At 38.5% G+C, this 21,839-nt stretch overlaps 1 pseudogene; it reads right to left on the reverse strand.

Moving 5' to 3' along the window:
• Positions 1-3,171: 3,171 nt before the first annotated feature.
• On the reverse strand, positions 3,172-9,925 carry LOC107632524 (GRAS family protein TF80 pseudogene; annotated as a pseudogene).
• Positions 9,926-21,839: the final 11,914 nt, after the last annotated feature.

Here is a 21,839-nt window from a genome sequence, read left to right on the forward strand (position 1 = left end):
CACGTTTTTTTAATAACCTTTTAAGTTGTTCCTCGAAAAATTTTAGATTAGATATTTTAATTTTTAATAATTTTTTTTAAATATTCTCAAAAATTATTTTTGTTGAATAAATTAGATTTTTTATCATTTTAAAGGGAATTAAATTATTTTATAGTAATAATTTTTAAGCTTTAATTTTTTATAATAAAATTTATTAAAAATTTATTTGTTCTATATATATTAAAATTTAATTAAAAATAATAAAAAACTAATTTCTTAGGTGAAATTAATTATCTGAAGATCAAAATATTTTATCTAAAATTTTTTAAAAATTAACTTCAGTGTTAGTTTATTTTTCTCTTGCAAAGGTACATCTAATAATTAGTGAATATAGTAATCTAAGAATATATCCAATACTTGATTTTAATTTTATTTTATTTTAAGTCTTATAAAGTGTTATATAAATATTTGTGGACCATATATCATAAAAATTAATTTGATATTCAATATGAAATTTGTTACTCTAATATATACTTGGCCTCATTTAAATTAATAACATTATAATGTTCATTTAATGAGTTTAATGAATATATAAGTGACTATATTATATTGGTCAAAATGATATAATATCTCCTTACTCATACCAGTATCATTTCAAATATTATATTAAGATAGAAATTCATGTGTAATTGATTTCATGTGAAGTTAATAGTTGAGAATCGTTAAATAATTTGATAAATTTAACTAAATTATCATCTAAGTTGTTAATTTCATATAAAATTAATTACACCTAAATTTTTATTTTAATTATATCAAATACAAATTTTAATTTTAAATCACTTAAGCTTTGGCAAAAGTAAAAAATGATACCAAAAAAATATCTCATTAGAATTGCTCTAAGTATTGATAAGGGTAATATTAGGGAGACAAAAAAAAGACAGCAAGAATTTGTCTTATTTAACATTCATTAATTGTTTTGACAATTAATAAATGCTAAATAAAGTAAGTTCTGCCTGTTTTTTTGGCTAATTTTCTCTAGGCCAGTAAAAAAAATTAATGCCAAATTGGATTCTCGAAATTCAAATCAAGTATCAATTAAATTCCTAACTTTTATAAATGATCAATTACGTCCTTTAATTGAAAAAACGTGAGTCTTTATTGTTTTTAGGCCAATTCTATGATGTCTATCACTTGTGCCTAAATTTTGTCTAACTTTTTTTTGTAATAAGTTTTGAATTTTTAAAAATTATGTATTTTTATATCTTTTAAATTAAATATTAATTTTTTAACTCTTTTTAGTAAATAGACACCATATTTTAGATACCCTAGCATTTATCTTATTTTTAAATAAACTTCCGTCTTATCAGTGCTAACTTGTACTGTTAAGTACTAGTTTGATAATATAAAAACGACGTCATTCAACGAGAACCCGGCCCACCTTAGCGGAGACCCGGAGTTTTCATCTTCCCTTTCTTTTTTTTCATCAACATTTCATTCCAAGAAATCGTTGCCACCGAAGACTCCTTCACCGCATGTTACAAGATGCCAACACCGAGCCTCACGCTTCGTGCCCTTGACCATCCCTAAAGTCATGGTTGCTGTCACATAGGTATTGCCACGCAAGGCCATCGCTGTGCCTCCCCCGATTTAAAGAACTAGGATATCGTCTTTGTCGATGAACTCTAATCCGCTTTGAAAGTCTCTTTAGCCTCTTGTTCGATCGCACATTGTGTCTTTCTCCCTTATGATGCCTCTGCTCTGATACTATCGTGACCTCGTTTCTCTCCTCTGAGGGCGATTTTCTGTCTGAGTTTATGTCACGATAACTACTTCAAAGAGAGAGAGAGATGTGATAATGATAATGTGGGAGTGAGTATGAGGTAGTAAAGTGAGATGATTAGTAGGCGTGAGGGTGGAGAATGGATAGATGATGATGGGTCAATGGTATGGAGGGGACAAGGATAAGTTGAATGAGGTAGCGAAAATGGAAGAAGGCACCGTGGGGTTGATAATGGAGACACAAACAAGATGATGATGGTGGTGGTGGTGAGAGTGAGTGAGTGAGGATAAGGTGGTGTTGATAATGGAGATAAACAATAATAAGTAGTGATAATGATTCTAGTAACGGCAATTCACTCGGAGATGAACGAAAACTTATGTTTTTGAACCACTTAAATAAAAATGTCAAAAATATTTTTATTTTAAGATATTTTTTAAAAATTAAAAATTAACATATATAATTAATTAAAGTATTAAATTATATTATTTTTATTAAAATTAAATAAATAAATCAATTTAGTCAAAAAATTAATAAATTATATTTTGAATCAGTATAGATTAATATTTTTTTATAAAATATTTTTATTATAAAAAATAACTAAAATACTCCTATTATATATATATCTTACAAATTTTAAATTCTAACTTAACGATGACAGAGAAAAAAAAGAGTTAGAATTTAATTAGGATTCTCAAAATGAATATATATAATAAAAGTATTTTAGTTATTTTTTATAATAAGGTTATTGTAGTCATTTTTTATAAAAAATAATATTAATTTAAAACGATTCAAAATTTGATTCACTATTTTTTGGTTAAGTTAATTTTTCTGGCCAAATTTTGACAAAAATAACACGATTTAATCGTTTATATGTGTTAAATTTTAATTATTAAAAAATATCTTAAAAAAAGACGTTTTAGACATCTTTATCGGAGTGACTCTCTTTTTAATTTTTTAGAATATAATTGGTCATTTATGAAAATTAAAAAGTTAATTAATACACAATTTAAATTTTGAGACTAAATTAAATATTTACTTGCCAATAAAATATGGTGACCAAAAGCATAACAAATTAAAAAGAAAAACAAAATACATATTAAAATACACTAAAAATAATCGTTAAAATCAGTTATGACTAGTATAGAATATATATTAAAATATAAAATATATATATTAATACATAAATACATAAAGATTGATTTGTTGGCACATATAATATTTTAAAAAGAAATCAAAATAAAATTAGCAATGGCAGTTGAATAATCTTTCAATAACAATATTAAAAAATAATAGTTAAATTTAATTACAAAAATTACTTAGACATATAATCATATCACCCAACAATAGTTGGTTACTATCCATAATAATAAGCTGGTGCACATTATTGTGGTGATACTTCTTCTTCATCATCATCACAAGTATCTCCAGGCTGATAAAGAAAAGAGTGGATTATTATTCCAACACAGAAACAAAAACTTTTCGTCTCTAATAATCTTATAGCCACGTGCAAAATTCTGCAATTCAGTTAACCCTCTTAACATCCCCTCCAAGCTAATAGCTTCACCGCAAAACCCAGCAAGTTCAAGCCTTGAGATCCATGCCTTAAGCGACTCATACCTTTCTTTTCTCTCAGCTCCCTCACACGCAATTATATTCTTTATTTGCTCTCCCAACATCGCTCTCTCAACCAAGATCTTCTTCACTGACGGCGCCGTTACCAAGCAATCAAACAACGCAGCGTAGAAATACAAGGCTTTGTCAACCCGATCCGTTAAGGATTGTCCGTTGACGTTTGATTCTTGTTCCATGATGACCATGACTTTGGGCTGGAGCTTCCAGAGGCCGTGCAGAAAACACTCCATCTTAGGCACTGGGCTTTGAGTTAAACGATGATGAGTTGCTAGTGCCAATGCCGAATTAGGACTTTGATTAATTATGACATTGTGATTGTTATTATTATAACTGTCTTTGGCAATCACATCTGCAAAATTTTGTTGATGGAAGAATTGGTTGGATACTACAGCTGGAACAGGTGGATCATCCGTGCTTAAAAGGCGGTGCAATTGAAGAACAATACTGATCGCAACGGGCTCTCCGTTAAGTATAGGCAAATCATCTAGGTTTAAATTTTCTAAAGTACTCACCTGTATATATGTTGCAAAATTATCAGTATTAACTAAAAATATTAAAATTTAGATATCATATAATAGTAATATAATAATCAAGAAAAAGATTAAGGAATCAATATTTTTTTCTATACTAATTAAATTAACTCTTCATAAATTTTTTTTTTTAAAGTATTAACCTTCTGGCTAGCATTTTTTTATATATGTTGAGAATTAAAAATATCATAAAATCACAGGTAATTTTAATATTTTATGACTCATTCAGACTTGTTTATTATTAACTAAAGCATACTCCTTGTCTCTCTATTATTGGACACATGGAGAACTCAATTTTGTAATAAGTTAGCTAAAATTACATTCACCCAATTAAACTTTTAGATATTTAATTGAAAATCTTTTTTACATTATAAATTAAATTTTAGGGATATTCAATTAAAATCAACCCAACCCAATTATATTAGTTATGTATGCGACAGTCAGATCAAATCCGATTAAATTTGACTCTAATTGGTTTCGAATATTTTTAGGATTGCAAAATCTGAACCAATTCAATTACTCCATTAGGCTTATATTAATTTTAAAAAATATATATATATAATAATATATATACAAAGTGATTTCTCTTTATCTCGAATTATGATATTTATTTAAATATAATTTCGATGATGTATTATTTTTTATTTTTATTTTTTACACTTATGCATTACTTTTATAATTTTTTATTTTTTCTTATATTATTTTAATTTTTTTTATTTTATTTTCAATCAAATATCCGATTATCTGAACCAATCCCACCTGTATTTAATCGGTTTGAATTGGTTCGAATCTACTAACAAAAAATCTCAAATTTAAACTAATCCAAACCAATTAAAATTTAATTTGTTCGATTTTCATTCTTCTACAAACTCGAATAACACCACTAATAAATTTTGATTAAATTTTTTTAAATTATAAAATATAATTAAAATTAAATAAAATTACAAATCAAAATTAGATAAAATATTGTTAAATAATCCTACTTTTAATAGATCTATGCATATTATAGGCCTAGGTAAACAGTGATTAAAATTATTGAAGTGTATGTATATAAAAATATTTTGTGTAATAAAATTAATTATTAAATTTATTATTATATATTTGTGTATAAATATATATAAAATTTAATTTATTTTTAAGATGTATTTTATACTTTAATATATATTTTATATATTTGGCTAAATTAATAGCTGGATTTTGTTTTATACATTTGACATAATACTCACAATGTCATTGAATTCGAATTGGATAAACTTGTCGGCCTCCAATGTCAACCGCAACTTGATTTGGGCTAACACCTCCTGATTTGTATGCACACAAGTGATCTTCAAATATGGTCGTTGTTGTGGTCTAGTTGATGATGAAGAAGAAGAACTACAACGCTCTTTCAAACTCTGCATAAAGAGGACCCATTGGGTAGCATCATGGGGTGCACTAAGATCAAGTATATGAATACCTTGAAGCCCTGTCATGGCTTCAATAATGGCCTGATTTGTAACCGCATAAGATACCCTTTGGAATGGATAGAGTTCAAAGAATAAACCCTTAACAAAAGAGTCTTCAAAAGTTGAGAGTGGTTTTGATAGAATGTGATGGGCACCATGGAGGTATGATCTATTCACAAGTTGGCAGGTAAGTGCCTCACTGAAATAAGTTGCTAGCCTTTGAAATGGATCACCTTCTGAGGAAGCAAGGTGAGAAATTTTTGCTAATCCTGAATCTGCATCTGAGATGTTGCCACATTCAATGTATTTAGCACAATTGCGCACAAGAGTGTAGAGGAGCATGCCCCTTGGCTCGCTACTTATCCCTTTGAACCAGGGATATCCATGTGCTGAACCTAACAATGCAATAATCATATCAAATACATTTATGCATGTATGCCACATATAGGGGTGGGCCTAAACTCGTCGGGTTGACCTGCGTAACTGTCAAAAAAGGTGGGTTGGACTGAAAGATTAGGATCGCCAAAAAGTAAAAATCCGTCTAACCTACACCGCTTAAATTGCGGATTTTAGCGGGCTTTGGCGAGGCGGAACGGACTTTTCTGCTGGGCTTAGTTTTTTTTGGCAATGGGATATTTTTTTACAATTTTTTTTTGCCAAAACTCAACTTCTTCCAACCTAACTTACAAGAGTATGAAGATGAAAATTAATTGTTTTGGATTATGTTTATGTTGTTTTGGAGACAATATTTATAATTATATTTTGGATTATGTTTATTTTGCTTTAGAAAAAATATTTATAATTATGTTTTAGATGAAAATTTGGTTTATAATTATGTTTATTAGATATTTATAATTACAAAGACTTTAATGTTTGTGAACTTATATATATTATTTAGTAGTTAATAATAGAAAAAAAATTTTGACGGGCTTAGCCCGCCAGCCCGCAATTAGGCAGGGCGGGATGGAATTCTAGGACCGTCTCACTAGGCGGGGCAAGGCGGGCTTCTGACAGAGCGAGTTTTCCCGCTTGCCACCCAGCACCCCTAACCATGTATTATTAGACCAGTAATAATATATAACCAGTAAATATTATTTTTTTTGTCAGTATTTTATTTAGCTATAATTTACTCTTATATATATACAAATTATATATATATAAAATATATAATTTATACTAATATTTATTAGAATTTGTATACATAAATTAATATAGTTTATATACACATTTTTTAAAATTTATACACATAAATTAATAAATTATTAAAATTATTTTATATATGTAATGATCAATGATAAAAAATGCTAAAATTGCTAACACCCAAAAATTTGACTCTTTTAAGTCACAGTTTGAAATAATAATTATATATTAAAAAGCTCGGACTATAAGTACTTTTAAGTCACCGTTTTTATTAAACGTGACATAAAAATGTGATCTAAAAATAACTATATTGAAAAAATATCATCCTTCAAAATCATTACTTTTAATATCTATTATCACGCTATTTTTGGAAAATTTTGTGACAAAAAACTATTTTATAAAGTCACAGTTAAAAAGCATGGTTAAGATCAGTTACGATTACGATTTTTAAATTTGACATAAAAAACCGTGGCTTAAAAAAATATTGTAGTGATTCATTTTTTAAGATGCAAAATTATATCTCTTATTTGATTTTTTTTTTTTTTTGAGTTTGTGTCGATTTTCTGTAAGGTTTTTTATTTGTCTTTTTTTTTTTTGGAGCAACAACAATAAAATTATAACCAATTGTCCAAAAAATATAAGTTAATAAAAAAAGACATAAATAATTATATATCTATTAGCAATAAAATATATTTGTATTTCACCGTATTGACAATTTGACATATTTATATATATGTTATGTGTTCATAAACACTAATAATGAAAATTTAAAATTGTATTTGAATTCTACTTCTAAAAAACAATAAAAAGGGAAAGAAAAACATAAATATATGTTTTCAAAATCAGAATCCAGATGGAACCTAAGAAAATTTATGCAGACTTACTTGAATCCATACTTGATGGGATATCAATGTATCATATAATCATCATGCAAATCTATATATCTAGCACTCAACTTCACTCAAATACAGATTTTTAAATCCTTCAAGGATTGTGGTTTTGGTTTTCATAGGGTGGTTCTGAGAATGTATATATTGTTTTGTTCGATCATCATGCATAGAGTATAACGATGGTTAGCCAAGTTAATTGAATAATCTTAATTATTCTTAGCACAACTAAAGTCAATTATATTAATCCATTCCAATAATATAGTAAACTATACATAAAAAAAATACTAAAAGACTATAAAAATTTATTATTTTTAGTTATTAATTAATTATTAATATTAAAAAATATGAGATAAAATATTTTATTAAATTACTAAATAATGACTAAAAACAATAAATTTTAATACCCTGAGATTTCTCATTATATATAAAGTTATAAACAAACAAACTAATGCCTCGTAAAGCTTGGTACATGTGTATACATATTGATGTGTGATGGGGAATTGTAACTTGTGGCCAAAACAGTTTTTGGAGTCATGTGAAGGGATACCCTCATGTCTCATATGGTACAAGGAGAAGGTAACAAAGATTAAAGATATTATTTGTCGCACTAATTCGCTACTTGGTCTATGGAGGCGGAGAAAGCCAAATGTAATAGAACATATCTATGTTTATTAGATGAAGCTAATAATTAAAAAATTAAAAACTTATTGGCATCATTTGTAACAAAGAATATCCTTGTTGCCCTTGGTTATATAATCAAAAATAAAATATATATTTTGTCTTAAAAATTTATTAAAAATTTAAAAAATATTCGTATATTTTATTTTATTTTAAAAATTTTTATTTGTATCAAATGTATTTTGACCGTTAATTTTTTAAAAAATTTTAAATTAATTTAATAATAATTTTACAAGAACAATTTTTAATACAAGTAAAATAGATATAATTGTTATGCATTATTACTATATTAATCTTAAATTTTTTAAAAATTTGACTCTCAAAAATATATTTGATATAAATATAAAATTTCAGAGATAAAACTAAAGTAAGATAAAATTTAGAAATATTTTAAATTTTTTTAATAAATTTCAGAAACAAAAAAAAATATATATTTTTTTTAAAGTTACAAGTGAGACTCAAATTTGTGATCTCTAAATAAGTATAAAAAGATTATGCCATTTGAGTTATAGTTCGTTGATAATAAAAAAAAATATACTTCACTTGTAATGAATCATAAGCATCATACTTATCTGAGAGATGTAATGGGATTTCCCCCTCGAACTTCGGATGCAACGATATCCTAGTTTGAATAATTATTAATCATGTTAAATCCATAGCTTTTGGTACGTATCACGTAATGTTATTCGGCCAGCACTATTATGCAAAACTTGAGTCTTTTTCATAGGTGGAAAATTCCGTTTGAAATAAGAACATAACGCTAATTTAGTTTGAGAAAGTGGGCTGAATGCCTGAATCATAAGTTCACTCCAAAAAAAAAAAAAAAAAGAAAAGAAAACTAATATGATCCATAATTATGGATGGTCCATAATAAGGTAGTGGGTTGGGCTTCATTTCATGGCTCCACGTATGTGCCCATCTTTTCTCCCCATTATGTTGATGGAAAACTATTTAGTTTTTATTTTAATTAATTCTTGTTCAAGAAAATTTTAAGTAATTAATATTTATTAAATATAAACTATTTTCTAATTTTAATTCAACACTAAAGTTAAATATCTTTTCATATGTTACTTTTACTAATACTTTTTTTTTTTTTTACCAAAGATATGAGACTCGAACCCATAACTTCTTAATTGAGTATAGAGAGATTATGCCATTTGAGTTATTACTCATTGGCTACTTTTACTAATACTTACTTAATTGTTGCTTATCAAATATACTTAATCGACATCCTGAGATTCTGTTCGGTGTATCGGTTACCGGACGGTTCGGGTCAGGATCATGGGTGAAGGAAGGGGCTCGTCTGGTCACAGTCTCCCAGTCCGAGGGCGCGAGGTCCCGAGCACTTCGTATGAAGGGGGATGCCACCTGCAAAAACACTCCGACGCTCTTGTCAGAATACGTGCAGGCAGAATGAAGGTGGTGTAGGGATGTGACGTACCTCGGGGGAAGAGCCAGTCTTCCCCTTATATACACGTCAGTATTGGGCCCCTCTGGAGGGCAGGCCCATACTCCCAAGGACGCTGTCCCATAGCTGCGAGAGAGCCGTACGGGACGCGTGTCCGGGTCGGTTGAGAGGCGTGTAGTCGGGCCAGGTGGAGTTCGGTTCGGGTTGACCCGCGGGAATCCAGGGCCGTAACAGTGCCCCCGACGCGCCAGTGATGGCCGTAAGGCGATCGGTGGTGCGTGATGTCCTTGTTCGTGTGTTGTCGCCGAGTCGGCTGACCGTGGGAGAGGCGCGTTTCTTGTGCGCGTGTCCCTTGGTCTGCTGAGGCGTTCGTTCGCCGCTTCGTTCTTCGTGCTGAGCATTAAATGCTCATAATGGGTTGAAACCCCGTGCGTAAAGACCATTTTGCCCCTATCTCTTTTCGCGCTCCTTGTGGTGGTTTTTAAACAGTTTCTTTCTCTTTTCCTCCTACCCTTGCCATTTTCACTTTCCTCTCTCCCTGATATCCAAAATTTCCTATTCGAGCCCTCTCGTGCCTTCTTTTTCCTCTCAAGTTCCTGCAACCAATTCAGGTAATTTCTGCTTCCTCTTCTCTTGTGTTTATGCTATGTTTTAACGCTGCGTAGTTGTTGTTTGCGATGGTTGCATGCTTGGTTTACTTTAGCCGAATGACCTCCCACTGGTGGGGTAGACGAATTAAGGGAGGGGCACCATTCCTGGGTAGGTTTTAGGTGATTTGCGTGATAGGCGTAGTTTTTAACTGTTCTTGGCCATGATCTGAGTTTGAAAAGGCGTAGTTTCTGGGTTTCTATGGACTCCCGACCTCATAGTCTAACGGAGTGGTACCCCGATGTAGGTATGCCTCGCATCGTTTTCCGGTCTTCTAGAACTGGCGCGGCCTACGACCCGTACGCCTGGGTGACCGACGATATAAGGAGTTCGCCCAACCAAATGGACTTGGAGGAGTTGACCGAGTTCCGGCAAGCCGGCTACTTGTGTGGGGGGACTGACGAGGAGGCCAACTACGAGGCCATTGTCCCTGCCCCCCATGAGCGTATTTATGAGCTCAACTTCCACTCTCCTCGTGTCCCCGATTGGATTTGGTTTTACAAGTTCATGTTCACACAAGTTGGTGTTCGGATACCGTTCTCCGACTTTCAAATGGCGCTGCTGAACCGGATATCCGTCCCCCCTTCTCAGCTTCATCCGAACAGCTGGGCTTCGATCCGCTGCTTCGAAATGGTTTGCGAGCACCTGGAGCTGCCGGTGTCGGTGGACATCTTCCTCTTCTATTTCAACCTTACCAACCCTTCCAAACAGGGGAAGGCGAGGAAATGGTTTCTCTCTTTCCGTTCCGCCCAAGGTAGGAGTATATTTGGCCATTTTGAGGACTCCTATCATGGTTTTAAATATAAGTACTTCAAAGTTCGTCCCGTCAAAGGTCGTCATCCCTTTTGGTTGTCGTTAGAGGGGGAGCGTCTTATCCAGACTTATTGGAGTTTTGGTGCGGGGTCGAATCCTTTCATCAAGGTGACGTACAAGAGGTTGTCGGCTGTAGATAAGCAAATAGCTGACGTACTTTTTGCCATTTTTGAAAAGAACCCCGTGAACCCTCATCTTCTTATGGGTGAACGGGAGGCCGCCAGGAGCTATATTCGTGAGTTGTCTTCTTTGTTTGCCTATGTTTCTTTGTTGTTATTTTTCTTTTCCCGATCTAACGACTAATGCGCCTGTTGTTTGTTGCAGTGGAAATGTCTGCCACCGTGACCGGTCTTGAGAATCTGATGAAGACCTTTTTTGAAGCAAGTGACGACGAGAATGCCGAAGAGAAGGATGCCGGTAAGTCGGAGGGTCCTTCAGGGGAGAAGGAGAATCAGGCTGTTCCTTCTCCCCAGGATGCCGACGTGTCGGGGAAACAGGCTGCAGGGGGCCAGGCTTCCCCTACTCGTGAGGAAGGGCCCACTGAAGGGCACGCGTCTCTCACCCCCCAGCCGGATAGTGACGTGGAGCTCATCCATACTCCCAAGAAGCGAAAGATGTCTTCCAGCCCGGAAGGGGCCCTTACCATAATGGAAAGGAACTTTGATGCTACCAAATTTATTGACTCACAGTTGATACCCGGGACAGAGGAGCATTTTCACGAGACCGAACTGTCCGGGCAGGCGAGGTGGATGTATCGCACCTTGCTTCGTGGGGCCGTGATAGCTCGGAAGGCTGAATTCGAGTTATCGGGGATGGAGGCGCTCCGGAGGAAGCTTGAGTCCTCTGTTAAGGCGAACAATGACTTCAAGGCTCAAGTTGAACTCCTCCAAGGTCAGCTGTCCGAGATGGGGGGAAAGCTTAGCGCTGCTGAGGAGAAATCGTCGTTTGTTGCGGAGAGGTTGAAGGCGTCCGATGAGACCGTGGCCCGGCTTCTTGAGCGTGAGATGACCTTGGAGGGTCAGCTGAATGCCGCTCAGGGTCGGGTTGTCGCCTTGGAAAAAGAGCGGGAGCAGGCCGTCTCGGAGGCGAAAACCGCTAAAGCTGAAGCCGCTGAGCTTAAGAAGAAGCTTAAGGTGACCAAGGAGTAAGGGAAGAACGCCATCTCGATGACCGAAGATGCCCTGAAGGCTCAGCTAAAGATCGCAGCTCCTGATTTCGACACGTCGTCAATTGGCGTTTTCAAGACTATCCAGGACGGAAAGATTGTTGACATGTCGAGGAAGTGAGGTCTTGTAACTTAGGATATTTCGTAATGCGTTTGCTGAACAATTTATTGCTCGTTTTTTGTTTTGACTCTTTATAAGTTATACTTATTCAGTCGTTTGGCCGGATTGCCGTTTGCTATATTTGTTGTCGTTGTTTCTTTCGGGGGTGGGCTCGCGCCCGTTTTCCCATTTTATGTTTGTTATGGCTTGGATCGCCGTGGTCGTGTTGTCGTCGTAGTTGGCTTTGACCATAAGGAAGATGGCCCCCGGGGTGATCAGTCCCGGTCTGCCGTTTTAGGGGGCGCTCGTGCGCGGCGCACGTAGGAAAGTAGTGGACAAGCACGAAAATTTTTGACAAGTATGAGTTAGTCGTTAGCTAAACAAATTAATCAATATGGCGAGCATTTGATAAAATAAAAAGACAGATCATCATGCGAACAAGGCGAATATTTAAAATTTGTTTGGGTTCCCGGGTCGGCGAGTCGTCTGGTCATGAGTAGAACCTTCTTAGGCTACCCGTATTCCATGTTCTGGGTATTTCCTTGCCGTCGAGTCTTTCGAGCTTGTAAGCACCTTTGCCGAGTACCTCCCTTACCCTGTAGGGACCTTCCCAATTCACCGCCAGCTTGCCTTCCCCTGGGGTCGGGACGCCGATGTCGTTGCGTCGCAGGACGAGGTCCCTTTCCTCAAAATCTCGTTTGAGGACTTTTGCGTTGTAACGCAGGGCTATCTTTTGTTTCAGCGCCGTTTCTGATAGGTGAGCCATCTCCCTTGTTTCCTCAACCAGGTCCTTTTCGACCGCTTCGCTCATGCCCGCGAGTAGTAGTCGGGGGCTCGGTTCGCCGATTTCGACTGGTATTATCGCATCGACCCCGTATGTTAGGCGAAAGGGAGTTTTTCCCGTAGCGCTTTGCTCAGTTGTCCGGTAAGACCATAGGACGGAGGCGAGTTCGTCAGCCCATGTTCCTTTCTTATTGTCTAAGCGCTTCTTTAGACCAAGAAGGATGACCTTGTTTGCGACTTCTACCTGCCCGTTTGTTTGGGGATGTTCTACCGAGGAGAACTTCTGCTTTATCCCTAGGCCAGAGAGGAACTCCATGAACTTCTTGTCCGTGAACTGGGTCCCGTTGTCTGAGATAACGACCTCCGGGATACCGAAACGGGTTATCACCTGCCTCCACATGAACTTCCGACAGTTGGAGGACGATATCGTAGCCAGCGGTTCAGCCTCCACCCATTTGGTGTAGTAGTCAATGGCGACAATGAGGTATTTGACTTGTCCTGGGCCGACCGGGAAAGGCCCCAGGAGGTCGACTCCCCATTGTGCGAAAGGTCGAGTAGTCGTCAGAGAGTTTAGCTCGGAGGCCGGTGCCTTGTGGAAGTTGGCGTTTTGTTGACACTTTATGCATTTTTTGACAAATTCCTTTGAGTCCTTCATCATTGTCGGCCAGTAGTATCCTGCTCGGATGAGCTTCCTTGCTAGTAGGGGTGTTCAAAACTGATCCAATCCGAACAAAACCGACCAACCGAACCAAAAAAACCGATAATTAAACAAACCGAAAACCAAAAAAACCGAAAAAATAATTTTTTTGCAGTTTTTTTATGGTTCGGTTCGGTTTTCGGTTTTGTTATAAAAAATCCTAACCGAACCGAACCGAACCGGTATTATTAAAAAACCTAATATAAAAGTGGCCTTCCTCCACAATTCCTCCTAATCTAGACGCAGCCACCCCTCACCTACCAGGAACCCTAACTCCTCAAGCTCTCTCTCAGTCTCTAGCGTTGTGTCTCAACGCCGGACCTCCTCTTTCTTCTCCGCCATCGACGTCGCCGGACAGCACCATCACGGTAGTGCAGTCCTCTCCTCTCCCTCTCCCTTCCTCGTAGGCTCGTAGCGTTCCTCTCTGTCCCTCATCCTCGACGGCTCCACACACCACCGCTCCAACAGCCGTCTCCTCCACGAACCAACAGCCGTCGTCGTCCTCAACAAACCGCAGCAACACGCACCAGACGCAGTCGAAGCTGCTGCCGTTCATCGCCCGTCTCTCCGTCGTTGAAGTCGTGTCACTGTCCAGTCTCTTCTTCTCTGTCATTGAAGCAGTGTTGTCCTTCCATCTCAGGTTATTTTTTTTTTGTTCTGATTCTATTTATTTTTTTAATTCTGGTTTAGTCTTCTTATGGATTCAGATTTTATTTTTTTTATTCTGAACTTTTTTATCTGTTTTTATTTAGGGTAATTCTGGTTTAGGGTTGGTTCTGAATTTTTGTTTATTCAATGTTAATGCAGGAGAGGGGAAGGTGAAAGAGGAAGAATTTGTGGAATTAGTGCACCACATGAAAACTGTGGAATTAGTTTGGCTGTATTTATGATTTAGTTTGGTTCTATATCTTGATTCAGTTTGGAATTGGGGCACCATTTTTGCAATTTTTTGGAATTAGTTTGGTTGTGTATCTTGATTTTCTTGATTCAGTTCAGGTTGATTATTGTTCTATTTGTGTTTCTGCTGTTTTTGCAACATTTGTTAATGATTTTAATTCGTTGTGCTTCTGCTAATTTGTTAGAAATTTGAGTCAAATTGATCATTGTGCTACTGCTGTTTTTGCAAAATTGTTAATTATTTTAGTTTGTTGTGTTTCTGCTCATTTGTTAGTGATCTCTGTGTTAGGTTGACTATTGTTATTTGTTAGTGACTGTGAAATGGTATAATGGCTTTTATTTGAATTAGTTAAATAAACCGAACAAACCGATTTTAATTGGTTTGGTTTGGTTCGGATGATCTTGGAAAATAAACCGAACCAAATCGAACCGCAATTTTGATAAACGATCGGATCGGATGACTTTTTCTCAAATAACCGAACCAAACCGCACCGCGAACACCCCTACTTGCTAGGGCTTTACCCCCGATGTGGTGTCCGCAACACCCCTCGTGGACTTCTCTGAGCACGTAGTCCGTCTGGTCGGGGTGCAAACACTTCAATAGGGGCTGGCTGAGTCCCTTTTTGAATAGTTGTCCCTGTATGATTGCGTATCTGGCCGCCTCCCTTCTTAAGGCTTTGGCTGCTTTCTCATCTTCAGGCAACTTGCCGAGTTCCAGGAAGTTGGTGATGGGGTCTAGCCATGAGGGGCTCGACTTCGTCAAGTGGAGGGCGACCGTCGGTTCCTTCACCATGCCTTGGATAAGGGACCGGTTACCCGACCCTGGCTTTGTGCTCGCCAGCTTAGACAGGAGGTCTGCTCGTGTGTTCCTTTCTCTTGGGACGTGTTGGACGATGACCTCCTGGAACTGACTCGTTATTTCTTTAACCTTTTCCAAGTATTTTTGCAGGAGGGGGTCCCGGGCTTGGTAGCTTCCGTTCACCTGCGAGGTGACAACTTGTGAGTCGCTGCATACTTCGACCTTTGTCGCTCCGACTTCCCGAGCTAGTATTAGTCCGCCCAAGAGAGCTTCATATTCTGCTTGGTTATTCGACACTGGAAACTCGAACTTAGTCAATTGCTCATAGATGACCCCTGCGGGGCTTTCTAAGATGACCCTGCTCCCCCGGACGTTTAGTTGGAGGCCCCGTCAACGTGGAGCCTCCACCGTGTGCCCGTTTCCTCGGGGGGGTCCCCCGTCACCTCTACCAGAAAGTCTGCCATTGCCTGGGCTTTGATTGCATGTCGGGGTTCATATTGTAGGTCGTATTGGGAGAGCTCGATGGCCCAGGTCATCATCCTACCGGCCAAGTCAGGTTTTTGCAGTACTTGGCGAATCGCCTGATCCGTCCTCACGACTATACGATGGCTCTGGAAGTATTGTCTTAACCTTCGGGAAGAGACTAGGAGCGCCAGCGCCAGTTTTTCCAGCTTGCTGTATTTCAATTCTGGTCCTTGGAGGACCCTGCTCACGAAGTAAACGGGTTGTTGGGTCTTCCCTTCTTCTCTGACGAGTACTGTGGCAAGTGCTTCCTCGGTTACTGATAAGTAGAGGTAGAGTGGTTCTCCGGCCTTGGGTTTTTCGAGGACCGGTGGTGCCGCTAAGATCTGCTTGAAGTGGTTGAATGCCTCTTCGCATGCTGGGGTCCATTCGAACGTCATTCCTTTTTTCATTAGATTGAAGAAAGGCAGAGCTCTTGCTGCTGACGCGCCGAGGAATCGGGATAAAGCCGTTGACCTCCCGGCAAGTCGTTGGACGTCTTTGATACAACCCGGGCTCTTCATCTGGAGAACTGCTCGACACTTCTCTGGGTTGGCTTCTACTCCTCTTTGAGTAATCATGAATCCCAGGAACTTTCCGACCTCCATGGCAAACGCGCACTTGAGCGGATTAAGCCTCATGCCGTGTTGCCGTAGGGAGGAAAAAACGCCATCAAGATCGCTCAGGAGGTCGTCGGGTCGTGTGGTCTTTGCGAGTATGTCATCCACGTAGACTTCTACTGTTTTGCCTATAAGTTCACTGAATATCCTATTCATCAGCCTTTGGTACGTGGCCCCAGCGTTTTTCAGACCAAAAGGCATTACCTTGTAACAATAGGTTCCTCCTGGCGTTATGAACGCCGTTTTTTCCTCGTCGGGTCGGTGCATCGGTATCTGATTGTATCCTGAGTAGGCATCCATGAAGCTCAGATACCGGTACCCCGCCGCTGCGTCGACGAGTGCGTCGATGTTAGGTAGGGGGTAGCAATCCTTGGGACACGCCTTGTTCAGGTCAGAGTAGTCCACGCACATTCTCCATCTCCCATTGTGCTTTTTAACCAGGACCACGTTCGACAACCAGGTCGAGTAGTCCAGTTCTCGGATGAATCCTGCTTCTAGGAGGCTGGCCGTCTGCCTGGCTACCTCTTCTGCCCTTTCTTGCGACATTTTTCTCCTCCTCTAGGCCACTGGCTTGGTTCCCGCCTTAACGGCCAGGTGATGCAATATGAGCTGGGGATCTATTCCGGGCATATCGGCAGGCGTCCAGGCAAAGAGGTCGGCATTAGCCCTGATCATTTCCATCAAAGGCTCCTTCATCTCGTGGGGGAGGTTCCTGTTTATGAATGTGAACTTATCGTCTTCCTCACCGACCCTGAACTTTTCCAGGTCTCCTTCTGGCTCTGGTCTGGGTTTGTCGTCTATCCTGGCATCCAGGTCAGCAAGGAAGACCCCAGATGCTTCTTTGGATTTTTTCCTGAGAGAAAGACTAGCGTGGTCGCAAGCGACCGCCGTTTCCAAGTCGCCTTTGATGGATCCTACGGATCCGTCATCGGTGACAAACTTCATCACCAGCAGCTTTGTACTAATGGCTGCCCCCAGGTCATTGATGGTTTTTCTCCCCAGAATGATGTTATAGGCCGTGGAGTCTCGTAATATTACGAAGTCCGCCATGACTGTTCGTCGTTTTTTCCCCTGTCCTACAGAGGTCGGGAGTGAGATGATTCCATCCGGCTTGATGAAGTGGTCCCCCAACCCTACCACACCGTGCTGGTGGGTCGTCAGGTCGGCGTCCCTTAGTCCCAGGGCATCGAAAACGTTTCGAAACATGATGTTCGAGTCTGCCCCCGTATCTACCAGGATTCGTTTGACAAGGCCCGTTCCGACCCTGGCCGTGATGACCATGGGCGGACTTTCCGGTGCCTCGTCAAACCATTGGTCCTCTGGGCCGAAGGAGATGGGTGGGATACCTCGGGAACTTCTAACAGTCGAGGTGGAGACTGCTAGGACTTTGGCGTCTTTTTTCTGTACTGACTTTGACCTTGGGGCGGTATTTCTGGCCGTTACCACGTTTACCACTGTAAGGCCGTGGTCGTCACCCTCTGGTTCCTGCCGTCGCCTTATTGACCGGGATCTGTCTTCGCTATCGTGGTCTCGGTTGCGTCTCCTTGGTTCCCGGATAAGGTGGGAGAAGTCGACAAGTTTTCCGTCCCTGATAGCTTGTTCCAGGGCGTCTTTCAGGTCGAAGCAGTCTTGGGTCTTGTGTCCGTAACCCTTGTGGTACTCGCAGTAGAGGTTCTTGTTTCCTCCCGTCCTGTCCTTCAGAGGTCGGGGCTTTGACAGTATCCCCTTTTCCGCTATCTGTTGGTAAACTTCGGTGATTGGTGCCGTGAGGGGGGTATAATTGGTGAACTTTCCAACTCAGGGGAACGGTTTGGGTGTTTTACTCAGGCCGTCGTCCCTGGCGTGTTCCTTTGGTCTTTCTCTACCTTCATAGTACCGTGCTTGGTTGTAGGCGGGCTGCCGTTTATTGGCAGCCACGACCTGGCTGACTTCTTCGTCATTGATGTACTCTTTGGCCACGCACTGGATCTCTTGCATTGTCCAAACGGGCTTTGTGGTAAGGTGTTTCCTGAAGTCCTCATTCGAGAGCCCGTTCGTCAAGCACAGGCTTGCCACCGAATCCGTTAGACCGTCAATTTCCAAGCACTCGTCATTGAAACGGTCTAGGTATTTCCTGGTCGGCTCTCCGGGTCTCTGTGTCACCCCTAGCAAATTGATTGGGTGTTTGGCTTTGACAATCCTGGTCGTAAATTGAGCCAAAAAGGCGTGGCTGATGTTGGAGAATTGAGTCACCGAGCCCCGCGGGAGGTTGTTGAACCACCGTATCGCTGGGCCCGCTAAGGTGACCGGGAAGGCGCGACATCTGACCTCGTCTCCCACCCCTTCCAGGTTCATCCTGGCCTCAAAGGCCGTCAAGTGTTCCAGGGGATCTTGTGTTCCATCATACTTCATGTCCGTTGGCTTGTCGAAGTGTTTCGGCAGCCGGACCTCGAGTACGGAACGGTGGAAAGGGGTCGCTCCTATTATCACTGGTCCCCGGGTAGTTCTCCCCGGCTCGTCATTCTCCCGACGGGCGTCCTCTTCGCCTCTGTTCGACGCACGCCGTCTCTCGTGTCGGGCGTAAATGACGGGGTCCCGGCTTCTTCTTCTGGCTCGTCCCCGTCCCCCCGTGCCCTCCGACTCGTATTGGGGGCTGGGTGAGCGCCTTGAGCGGCTCCTTGAACGGGAGCGGGTGGGGCTCTGCTCCGGGGTGTGTTGGTCGCGTTCTCTTTCGGCTAGCCGGCGTTCCAAGTCTTGCATCCTATGGCGCAACTCTTGCATTATCCTGGCGTGGTTGTCGCCAGTTCCTCCGAAGGGGCGTCTTTCGTGAGTCTGCATCGTGTCCCTTGGAGGTGACCTCTGCTGTTGTCGAGTTTCTGTCGAAACGGCGCCTCCCCCAAGCACAGGAGGCGCGGCCTCGCTGCCGGTCCCAGTCTGGACTAGTACGAAGTCCATGGACGAGATTCCCCACAGACGGCGCCAATGTTCGGTGTATCGGTTACCGGACGGTTCGGGTCAGGATCATGGGTGAAGGAAGGGGCTCGTCTGGTCACAGTCTCCCAGTCCGAGGGCGCGAGGTCCCGAGCACTTCGTGTGAGGGGGGTGCCACCTGCAAAAACACTCCGACGCTCTTGTCAGAATACGTGTAGTCAGAATGAAGGTGGTGTAGGGATGTGACGTACCTCGGGGGAAGAGCCAGTCTTCCCCTTATATACACGTCAGTATTGGGCCCCTCTGGAGGGCAGGCCCATACTCCCAAAGACGCTGTCCTATAGCTGCGAGAGAACCGTACGGGACGCGTGTCCGGGTCGGGTGGAGCTCGGGTCGGGTTGACCCGCGGGAATCCAGGGCGGTAACAGATTCATTGTCCCACTAAAAACTTCACCCTAAAACAATTGGCTTAATATTCCATCTTTATTAGTCTATTTTGTTTGTCACTCAATTAAAGTAACTGTTGGCTTTTCAAAAAGAAACTCAGAAAGATTGGAATGTAATGTTGGTGTGAAAAGAAATATAGGGATGCTGAAATGATAGTATTTACAGGAATTTTGGGTCCCAACCATAATTGATTGCTACAACGTTGAAGTCATAAAAGTGGAATTGTATTTAGTACTTAGCGTGCCTGAACTCCAACACTGAGACACCAAACTCAGCGTTTGTTTGCTGTCGAGCTCTACCAGAAATATGGATACGGTGTTATGCGTACAACGTTTATTTTATAAAACATAAATTTATAAAAGATATAATTACATACATTTATACATTAAAAATATGTAATTTGTCTTTTTAAAATAGTAAGATACAAATTTTTAAAAGTGGACATATATTCATAGTAAATTTTTAGATAATTTTTTTAATCAATTTATAAAATTTTTAAATCTACCATTATCTCTACTTTATTCCTTCTCACATTTACACTCTCATCTTTTTCATTTTTTATCTTTTTTAAACTATTTTATCTTTCTGAATTCATGCCTCTACAAAAATTATTGTCGCTCCTTGCCAAAATTATTGTCGTTCCTTTTTCTTTTATGAGTGATTCTAATGCATTAATGTAGATCTTTCACTAAAGAGAATCCTTAAAAAAGAGGGTTAAATTACTTATAATTCATAATTGGACTCCACTTTAAGAATTTAAATACTGAATTTTTAAAAAATTCATACGAGAACCGGACCTCGCTCCAATGTTGGGGGTTCACAAAATTGGATATGGGCCCATCGAACAAAAGAGTTTATAGACACGTACGCATACGCGTGTACGCACGAGCGCGCCTAATAAAGATATAATAAAAAAATTCTTTTATAAAAATATTTATAGATAAAACAATTAAATGTTCAGATTTATTTAAAAAAGTATTTGTGTAAATTTTGAAATTAAAATTTTTTTTATTTATTAAGAAATTTTTTAATTAAAATGTATATTCACTCTCAACATATAATTTAATATAAGGAATATTTTTTTTAGTTAAATCTAATATTTTATTTATTTTAAGTGTAATTTAACTATTTTTATGAATAAAAATTTCTTCAATTAAAAAATATTGAGACCGTCTAAGACTTAGTTTGGTAAAGTTTTTTGAAGAGGTGTTTGTGCTTTTTAAAAGCTTAAACTCCTCATTTTGTGTTTGATAAATTAAAAAGACCATGTGTTTATTCTTGCAGCTTTTAAAAGATTGGGGTACTTTTGAAAGCACCTAAAATAGAGCTTTTTAAAGTTGACTTGTGCTTTTCAAAATTTAAAAGTCTAATATAACCTCATATTTAACTAATTTTCAAATTTAATTATTACATTTATGTCTATTATAATATTTTTAAATTTTAAAAGCTATTTTACCAAACACAATTGATGTTGTTTGTGTTTATTAAAAGCTATTTTTTATTTGATTTACCAAACATAAATATTACAACTTTTAAAAAATTATTTTTTAAAAATTAATTTTTATAAATTACTTTTAAAAAATAAAAATTTTACCAAACTAAGCCTAAAACAACCTGACAAGGTTACTTTGAGAGTTTGAGTACTCTGCCACACTTTTCAGCCATTAGATGTGGTTAAAAAAAAATGAATTTTATGATGTCTTTTATTTTATTGTAGTGTATAAATTGTTTAATTTATTTTTAAAAATTAAAATTAAAATATTTAAAATAAAAATAAAATATTTAAAATTTATTAAATATTATATATTTATTTTTTAATAAATTAGGCACAATATAATACACACCATAATATTTATCTAAAAAAAAAATCTAAGAGTGATATAAAAATAGGGTAACTGATAAGGAGCAGAAAAAATCTTGGAGCTAACTAATATTGTATTTAATATGTAATATAAAAAAATTTAAACTTTTTAAAAA

The sequence above is a fragment of the Arachis ipaensis genome, chromosome B3, assembly GCF_059453495.1.
Source record: "Arachis ipaensis isolate K30076 ecotype BB chromosome B3, ASM5945349v1, whole genome shotgun sequence".
Taxonomy (NCBI): Eukaryota; Viridiplantae; Streptophyta; class Magnoliopsida; order Fabales; family Fabaceae; genus Arachis; species Arachis ipaensis.